We start from the raw sequence: 10253 nt of genomic DNA, 5'->3' as shown, positions 1-10253 counted from the left end.
GCTATCCAGCGTGCATACCCTCAGGTCACTCATATACCTCAGCAACCCCTCAGTCATCTCTGTAAGTAAGCTCAGTAAATCATTGGTTCCCTAGGAAAATTTTAATCAAACATTGGTTTGACCCTAGAACCTTAGAAGAGGATGAACATTGCTTAGTATCCCCAGGAAAAGAATTCTCACAGCAGATGGAAAATTTATTTGTTAATTTTATTATGGCTCATAAATATTAAAAAAGAAAATAAGAATATAAAAGATGTTAAAAGGATATGGGAATGGAGATTTTTTCCAAAATAGAAAAAAATGAGAAAGCCTAAGTAAGTGATGAAGATCTGTGTAGGTTTCTTATGATATATAAAGGATGAGACAAAAATAATATATACATAATCTTAAAATTTCTAAGGTCATAGTTTAGTCAACTAGTTCTATGAACAAAATATATTTGTATTCAAGCTTTATCTGAGATGTTTAGTTTTTTCCCAAGCTTTATCTACATAGGTCATGGTAATTTAAAGTACCAGCCTGGTGGAACTAACCTTACTGGATGTTTAACAGCCATACTTTGAGGCCCATACTATTCTGGTCAGAGGGACTTAAAGGACAGATTTGTTCCTTGCCTTTCAAGGTAGATTAAGTTCCAGTGGACAATGGAGCATCTCAAAATGTCCTGTGACCACACCCACCCTCCCATCTCCCTTGCTGGTCTCTCCTCCTAGTCTGGGTCTTGTCCCATTCCTTGTCTTGGAGCCCCAGACACCTGGGGAACCACCACTGCTTCTTCCTGATCCTTTGTATCCAGAGCAATTCAGTTCCTTCTCAGGTCCTCAGGTCCCCAGGAGCCAGCCCCGTCCTGAACTCCCTCTGCTTTCTCAGGCTTGCAGGACCTGTAGGCCCCTCTCTGACCTGCAGGCCTCTCTCTCCAGGGTAAGTCGATGGTACCCTCCGAGCCTTGATTCCCCCAGCCTCACTCACCCTCCCATCTCCCCCACTGGTCTCTCTTCTTAGCACCCCAGACACCTGGGGAACCAACACTGCTTCCTGATCCTGTGCATCCAGAGCAACTCAGTTCCTTCTTGGGTCCCCAGGGATGCTCTGGGTCTGGCCCCACCCTAACCTCCCTCTGCCTACCTGGGTCTGCACAACCCTCCAGCCTCTTTCCTGGATGTCTGGGATGACCTTTCCTTTTCCTGGTCCTTTGCATCCAGACCAACCCAGCTCTTCAGTGCAGTCCCCAGGGACCCTTGGGGCCACATCCCACCCCCATCTTCCTTTGCATCTCTGGGTGGCATGGCCACCAACTGCCCTAGACCAGCATCTTTCCTGGGCCCAGCTCTTACGCCAGTCCAATCGCCAAATTCCTGAGGCCAAAATCTATCCGGGAGGGATCCAGACCTTAGGAGAAAGACTGAGAGCATCTGATCCTCATCTGACCTAGGCCTCTGTGGGAACTCCTGAAGACAAAAGCAATCTGGCCACTCCAATATAAAATCAAAAGAGAGAACCGGAAGCTTAGAGGAACCAGCCTTTCATGCCCAAAAAGTAAACCACAAAGACACATAAAGTTCACAAAAAGAAGCAGACCTAAACTTGAAGACTTGAGCCTCACACAAGAATCAGAAAGTACAAAATAAATTCACATGTCAAAATCATGGAGAAAAAATAATAACATGAAAAACCAAAATAACATATCCCTACCAAATACCAATAGTCCTCTAGAGGAGTACAATGAGAACCCCCTAGAGATAATGGAGGACATGGAACCCAAAAGATCAATTATAAACATGATAAAAGAATTCAGTGAATTTAAAGAACACAAAAAGAAATCAAAGAAGTGAAGGAAGATAGAGATAAACTTCTGAATGAATTCAGAAAGAGTTAGAAATATTGAATAATACTCAGGCTGAAATGAAGAAGGAAGTGAAACACTCAGTAAGCCAATTAGAAATGACAGGAGAAAGCCTCACCAATAGAAGAATGAAACTAAACAAATGTCTTTCACCCTGCACAAAAATCAATTCCAAATGGATCAAAGGCCTCAATGTAAAGCCTAAAACTCTGAAACTGTTAGAAGAAAACATTGGGAAAAACCTGCAAGATATAGGCATAAGAAAGGATTTCCTAAACCGGACATGAATTGCTCAGGAAACAAAGGCAAGAATTAACAAATGTGACCTCATTACACTAAAAAGCTTCTGTACATAAAAAGAGGAAACCAGGGAAGCAAACAGACAACCCACAGAATGGGAGAAAATCTTTACAAGCAACACATCCGACAGGGGTTTAATATCTAGAATATATAATGAACTCAAAAAACAGAGAATCCAGACAAGAAGCAACCCAATTAAAAGATGGGCTAAGGAGTTGAACAGAGAGTTTTCAAAAGGAGAAGTAAAGATGGGTATGAAACATCTTAAAAGATGTTCAACATCACTAGTAATTAGGGAAATACAATTAGAACCACTTTAAGATTTCATCTTATCCCAGTCAGACTGGCTAAGATCAAGAAAACAAATGATACCAAATGTTGGAGAGGATGTGGGGAAAGGGGAATACTCATCCACTGCTTGTGGGGCTGCAAATTGGTTCAACCCCTATGGAAAGCAATGTGTAGAACTCTTAAAAAACTACATTTGACCCAGTTATACCACTCCTTGGCTTATTCCCAAAGAACTCATCCTATTGCAGAGGCACTTGTACATTCATGTTTGTTGCTGCTCTTTTCACAATAGCTAAGAGATGGAAGCAATCTAAGTGTCCCTCAACTGACGATGTAAATATGGTTCATTTACACGATAGTTTTACTAAGCAGTAAAGAAAGATGAAACCATAAAATTTTCAGGTAAATGGATGGAACTAGAGTCTGTTATACTAAGTGAAGTATCACAGACTCAGAAAAAAAATTGACATATGTTCTCCCTCATATGTGGATCCTAGAACCAGACTCTGATAAATAAGTATGCAATCAGACATAACTACAGGAACCAGGAAAATGGAAAGGAAACAGGGAGGTAAAGGAAAAGAAATAAGAAGAAAGAGAAAACAGAAGGAAACAGGCCTTAATAAGGGAGATATGAATTGAATATTGGGTTAGTTTAAGGGAGGGGGGAAGGGAAGGGTATACAAGGAATCTAGGGGATAAGGGGAAAGAAGGAGCTCAAGAGAGTTAGGACTGTAGGAGAAGAGTATTATTAAGGGAGAAATGGGGGAAATGGGGGCACCATAAGTGGAAAAACTATGGTGGAGGGGTGAGACAATGTGAGAGATAAATAATGCCTAGCTAGTTTTGAAAACCAGAGGGAACCAGAGTACTCCTACAATCTACTGACAAATTATACATAGCAGATCAAGAAATATATGTCTAGGTAAGGTTTATCTGAGAACAACTGGTCTTTGCCCAAGATTTATCTACATGACACACACTAATTAAAAGTACCAGACTGGTTGAGCTAACCTTCTTGGATGTTTAACAGACATACTTTGAGGCCTATATTAATTTGGTCACAGGGACATAAAGGACAGCTTTTGCTCCTTGCTCTCCTAGGGCAACTAGTTCCAGGGGACTATGAGCATCTCTCAAAATGCCCTGTAATTGTGGTGGGTCACTGGTCTCTTGATCAAGCAGGCTGAGGAGACCCCACCAGATGGACTTGAACCAGTGTCCAGTCTACAAAGAGGAGGGTCAATGCAGACCAGTCACTTCCTCCATGCTTCCAAGTGAAGCCAACCTTTGACTAATCTCCACATAGGGGGAACTGGTAAAAGAAAGGAGCCAGGGACTCCTCCCAAGCCCATGTGACCCCTGAGGAACAGATCCTCAAATGACCTTAAGAGTAAAAATAAATTGGTTTATGTGGGCCAAATGTATGGCCTTAAACATTCAAAAGGAAAGTATAACCAAAGATTAAAAGGATCAATATAATTTCTTAAGAGTCCATATGCATAGCTAAAGGCTACATAACAAGCAACAATGCCAGATAGGAGTTACCTTCTTTTGAGTTGTTGGCCAGCATGGACCAAGAGACTCCCAGATAGTAACCCAGCATAGAACTGGGAAAATGAACAGCAGACCCCAATCTTATCTAAAGGAGTATTGACAACTGTTTGCTGCTAGAAGAGGAACAGCTGACCCTCCTAAAACAAAGACCTCTAGATAGGCTGACTAAATTCACCAGAAGGGCAAGTAGTGGGGAATGGCTTGGGTACTGACAACACAGCAGACAGTAGCAGGGATATCAGAGTATAAGCGCTCTAGTGGGGGAAGGGAGGCTATGGGAGGTTGCCATTTAGGAAGTGGGTGTATAGTCGAATATGATGGTTTGGGATGTTCTGTGTGATATACACACACAAAATAAAATCAACAAATTTTAGAAAATACATTATATTTGAGGAGGAAGCGTGGAAATTTACTTCATGCTAATTAGTAGGGATGATAAACATTACTGTTGAAATCTACCTGGTGACTTTATAGACATACACAGGTGCCAAGGATCCAAGTGACAGTGGGTCCAGTGGGTCAGTGAATTCATCCTGTGGTTATTTCCCCAGTACCAGAATGTATAATTGGGATAGATATACTTAGGAATTGGCAGAATCCCCACATTGGTTCCCTGACCTGTGGAGTGATGGCTATTATGGTTGGAAAGGCCAAATGGAAACCACTGGAATTGCCTCTGCCAGGGAAAATAGTGAACCGAAAACAGTATCGCATCCCTGGTGGGATTGCAGAAATCAGTGCTACCATCAAGGATTTGAAAGATGCAGGGGTGGTGATTCCCACCATATCTCCCTTTAGCTCTCCTATTTGGCCTGTGCAGAAGACAGATGGATCATGGGGAATGACAGTTGACTATTGAAAACTTAATCAAGAAGTGACTCCAACTGCAGCTGCTATACCAGATGTGGTTTCCTTACTTGAGCAGATTAATATGTCTCCTGGTACCTGGTATGCAGCTATTGATTTGGCAAATGCTTTCTTCTCGATACCAGTTCATAAGGACCACCAGAAGCAATTTGCTTTCAGCTGGCAAGGCCAATAGTATGCCTTTACTGTCCTGGCTCAAGGGTATCTTAACTCTCCAGCATTGGGCCATAACTTGGTTTGAAGGGATCTTGATTGCCTGACTCTTCCACAAAATATCACACTGGTCCACTATATTGATGATGTTATGCTGATTGGACCCAGTGAGCAGGAGGTAGCAGACAGTCTGGACTTGTTGGTTAAGCATACATGCATGAGAGGATGGGAAACAAATCCAACTAAAATTCAAGGGCCTTCTACCTCAGTGAAATGTCTAGGAGTTCAGTGGTGTGGAGCATGCAGAGACAGTCCTTCTAAGGGTAAGAATAAGTTGTTGCACTTGGCCCCTCCCTCTTCCAAGAAAGAAGCACAATGCTTGGTCGGCCTCTGGATTCTGGAGGCAGTGTATTCCTCATCTGGGTGTGTTGCTATGACCCATATATCAAGTGACTAGGAAGGCAGCTAACTTTGAGTGGGGCCTAGAACAGGAAAGGGCGCTTCAACAATTCCAGGCTGCTGTACAAGCTGCTCTGCCCCTTAGGCCATATGATCCAGCAGACCCGATGGTGCTTGAGGTATCAGTGGCAGATAAAGATGCTGTTTGGAGTCTCTGGCAGGCCCCCATAGGGGAATCACAGTGGAGGCCATTGGGATTTTGGAGCAAGGCTTTGCCTTCATCTGTGGACAACTCTTCTCTCTTTGAGAGATAGCTTTTAGCCTGCTGTTGGACCTTAGTGGAAACTGAATGTTTGACAATGGGTCACCGAGTCACTATGAGACCGGAGCTGCCCATCATGAGCTGGGTGTTATCTGACCCACCAAGCCATAAAGTAGGCCATGCACAGCAACAATCCATTATCAAATGGAAGTGGTAAATACATGATAGGGCTCGAGCAGGCCTGGAGGGCACAAGCAAGTTACATGAAGAAGTTGCTCAAATGCCTATGGTTTCTACTCCTGTTACGATGCCTCCTGTTCTCAAGCATGCACCTATGGCTTCATGGGGTGTGTCCTAAGATCAGTTGACTGAGGAAGAGAAGACTAGGGCTCGATTTACAAATGGTTCTCCATGCTGTGCAGGCACTACTCAAAATGGACAGCTGTGACATTATAGCCAATTTCTGGAACAACCCTGAGGAAAGACACTGGGGAAGGAAAGTTTTTACAGTGGGCTGAACTATGGGCAGTGCACATGGTCACGCATTTTGCTTGGAAGAAGAAATGGACAGAGGTGCATTTATATACTGATTCATGGGCTATAGCCAATGGTTTGGCTGGATGCTCAAGGACTTGGAAGGAGCATGGTTGGAAAATTGGTGAGAAAGACATTTGAGGAAAGAGTATGTGGATAGGTCTCTCCACATGGGCAAAGGATGTGAACATACTTGTGTCTCATGTAAATGCTCATCAAAAAGTGGCTTCAGCAGAAGATGAGTTAAATAATCAGGTAGATCGGATAACCCGCTCTGTGGATTGTCAGCCTCTTTCTTCAGCTATCCCTGTCAATGTTCAATGGGCCCATGTACAAAGTGGCCATGGTGGGCCCATGAACAAAGTGGCCATGGTGGCAGAGATGGAGGTTATGCATGGGCTCGACAGCATGGACTCCCACTCACGAAATCTGATGTGGCTACAGCTGCTGCTGAGTGCCAGATCTGCCAACACCTGAGACCAACACTGAGGCCCCGATATGGCACTGTTCCCTGTGGCGGCCAGGCTGCAACCTGGTGGCAGGTTTACTACATTGGACTACTTCCATCTTGGAGGGGACAGTGTTTTGTCCTTATAGGAATAGACAATCTGGTTATGGACTTGCCTTTCCTTCACATAATGCTTCTGCCAAACCTACCATCCAGGGACTTACAGAATGCTTTACCCACCATCATGTTATTCCACACAGCATCGCTTCTGACCAGGGAACTCACTTCACAGCCAAAGAGGTGTGACAGTGGGCCCACGGTCATGGAATCCACTGGTATTAGCATGTTCCCCACCATCCTGAAGCAGCTGGCTTGACAGAACAATGGAATGGTCTCTTAAAGAAACAGTTACAGCACCAATTAGGTGGAAATAGCCTGGAGGGCTGGGGCAAGGTCCTCCAGAAGGCAGTGTACGCGTTGAATCACTATCCAGTACATAGTATAGTTTTTCTTATAACCAGGATTCATGGGTCCAGGAATTAAGGGGTGGAATTGGGAATGATTCCACTTGTTATCACCCGGAAAATTTTTGCTTCCTGTACCCTTGACTTTGCACTCTACTGGCTTAGATATTTTGGTTCCAGAGGAGGGAGTGCTTCTGCCAGGAGAGACAACAAACATTCCATTGAACTGGAAGCTAAGACTTCCCCCTGGACACTTTGGGCTTCTGAGGCCCTTAAGTCAACAGGCTAAGAAAGGAATAACAGTATTAGGAGGGGTGATTGACCCAGACTACCAGGGGGAAATTGGACTGGTTCTCCACAGTGGAGGTAATGAAGACTATATCTGGAAGGCAGGAGTGCAACAACCCAATCCAGACAGGACAAAAAATGTCCCAGACCCTCCAGGGATGAAAGTATGGGTAACGCCTCCAGGGAAAGAGCCGAGACCTGCAGAGCCGTTTGCTGGTGGTGGAGGAAATACAGAATCGGTTGTAGAGTAAGGTAGTTACAAATACCAACTTGGGCCATGTGACCAGTTGCAGAAACATTGATTGTAATTGACATGAGCCTTCTTGTCCTATTTGTTTAATAGGAGGGTTCTGTGTATATACACAAATGTTAAACAGATACTTGAGTTATTCTTTTTTTGAATGTGTAATTGAGATGTGTTAAGTGGTTAAGTGTTGTGAACCTACATGATTATATGGGGTTATGAGACACTAAAGGACTAAGCATTCCTCAAAGACCTTATCACTTACTCTAAGATATATAATGCATTGGTCATTGTATGGTGGGATCGTCATATCTTGTTAGGTGAAATTATGACCTCAACATTGTTTTCATTTGAAAATTAAGCATGACATAGAGAGATGTTATTGTGTGTCAAGTTGACAAGGGGTGTACTTGTGATGGCTAATCCTGGGTGTCAAATTGAGTGGATCTGGAATTAACTGAAATGAGAGAGATCTTCTTGATTGGATCATCTTAAACTGGAAGAAACACCCTAAATATGGGTCTTACCTTCTGATGGCAGCCTGTATAAAAGGCCAAGGCAGAGGAGAATGGCAGGCTTCTTGCTGCTTGCCCTCTCTCTCACTGGTGAGTTTGTCTTGCTGCTGTAGACTGAAGACTACCTGATCTTTTGGAATTCGTCAGACCTCCAGCTCCAGATTGGGCCTACTGAGACATTCAGCTTCATGGACTGAGTGACTACAGATTCTCAGCCTCTCCTGTGGGGTGCAGCCATTGTTGGGCTACTCGGACTCTATCCTGTAGGCTAAGCTGATAAATATCTATGCATATATATTCATCTTACTGGTTCTGTTTCTTTGGAGAACCCTGACTAATACACCACGAGATGAACTTGAACCAATGTCCAGTCTACAAAGAGGAAAGTCAACTCAGAAGAAACATCTCATTCTTGTTTCCAGGTGAAGCCAGACGTGGTCGAGCAGAACTTTTGACTTATCTTCACATAGATGGAACTAGTAAAAGAAAGGAGCCAGGGGTTCCTCCCAAGCCCATGTGACCCCTGAGGAACAGATCCTCAAATGACCCTAAGTGTAAAATGAATTTATTTATTTGGGCCAACTGTATGCTCTTAAACACCCAAAAGGAATGTTTAACCAAAGAGTTAAGGTTTATCTGAGAACAATTGGTCTTTGCCCAAGATTTCTCTACATGACACGCAGTAATTAAAAGTACCAGACTGGTGGAATTAACCTTTCATGGATTTTTAACAGACATACTTTGAGGCCTATAATAATTTGGTCAGAGACATAAAGGACAGCTTTTGCTTCTTGCCCTCCTAGGTTAACTAGTTCCAGGGGGTCTATGAACATCTCTCAAAATATCCTGTAACTGTGATGGGTCACCAGCCCTCTTGATCAAGGAGGCTGAGGAGACCCCACCAGATGGACTTGAACCAGTGTCCAGTCTTCAAAGAGGAGGGTCAACACAGAGGAATCACTTCCTACATGCTTGCAAGGGAAGCCAACCATGGTCGAACAGGACCTTTGACTTATCTTCACATAGGCAGAACTAGTAAAAGAAAGGAGCCAGGGGCTCCTCCCAAGCCCATGTGACCCCTGAGTAAAAGATCCTCAAACGACCTTAAGAGTAAAAATAAATTGGTTTACCTGGGCCAACTGTATGGCCTTAAACACCCAAGAGGAAAGTATAACCAAAGATCAAAGGGGCCAATATAATTTTTAAGAGTCCATATGCATAGCTAAAGGTTACACAACAAGCAACAATGCCAGATATGTGATGCCTTCTTTTGAGTTATTGGCCAGGGTGGCCAAAGGGACTCCCAGATAGTAACCCAGCATAAAACTGGGAAAATGAACAGCAGACTCCAATCTTATCTAAAGGAATATTGACAACTGATTGCTGCTTGATGAGGAACAGGTGACCTTCCTAAAGCAAAGACCTCTAGACAGGCTGACTAGATTCACCAGATGGACAAGCAGTGGGAATGGCTGGGGTGCCAACAACACAGGAGACAGTAGCAGGGATATCAGAGTATAAGGGCTCTAGTGGGAGGAGGGAGGCTATGGGATGGTGCCATTTTGGGAAGTGGGTGTATAATTTAATAAGTTGGTTTGGGATGTTCTGTGTCATATATACACACAAAAAATAAACAAATTTTTTAAATGTATTATTTTTGAGGAGGATGCATGAAAATTTACATCATGTTAATTAGTAGAGGTGATAAACATTGCCATTGAAATCTACCCAATGACTTTATAGACATATACAGGCACCAAGGATCCAAGTTCAATCCATTATGACTAGTAATAGATACATACAGATTAGAGATGTATGCTCCAACATCTCAGTGTTAGTAGCAAAAAAAAATGACTTTTCTGTAAGAAATCATATATTTTAGAATGAAATGTAGATGTTTTTTTGAGGGTTAAAAACTCATTCAATTTTACATCTTACAGGGCTTATACCGAGTTCAATATTGTACAACTGTATTAACTCAACTGTGAACCTAGAAACTTGCACCCACTTGTGAAACAGATGTACTCTTGCTCTGCAGTGTGTTACTGAATCTGTTAAAGCTGTAGTGAAATTCTTCTAATCATGTAC

Source organism: Nannospalax galili, unplaced genomic scaffold (genome assembly GCF_000622305.1).
Source record: "Nannospalax galili isolate Female #2095 unplaced genomic scaffold, S.galili_v1.0 scaffold1383, whole genome shotgun sequence".
NCBI lineage: Eukaryota > Metazoa > Chordata > Mammalia > Rodentia > Spalacidae > Nannospalax > Nannospalax galili.
Note: the sequence above shows the minus strand (reverse complement) of the source record.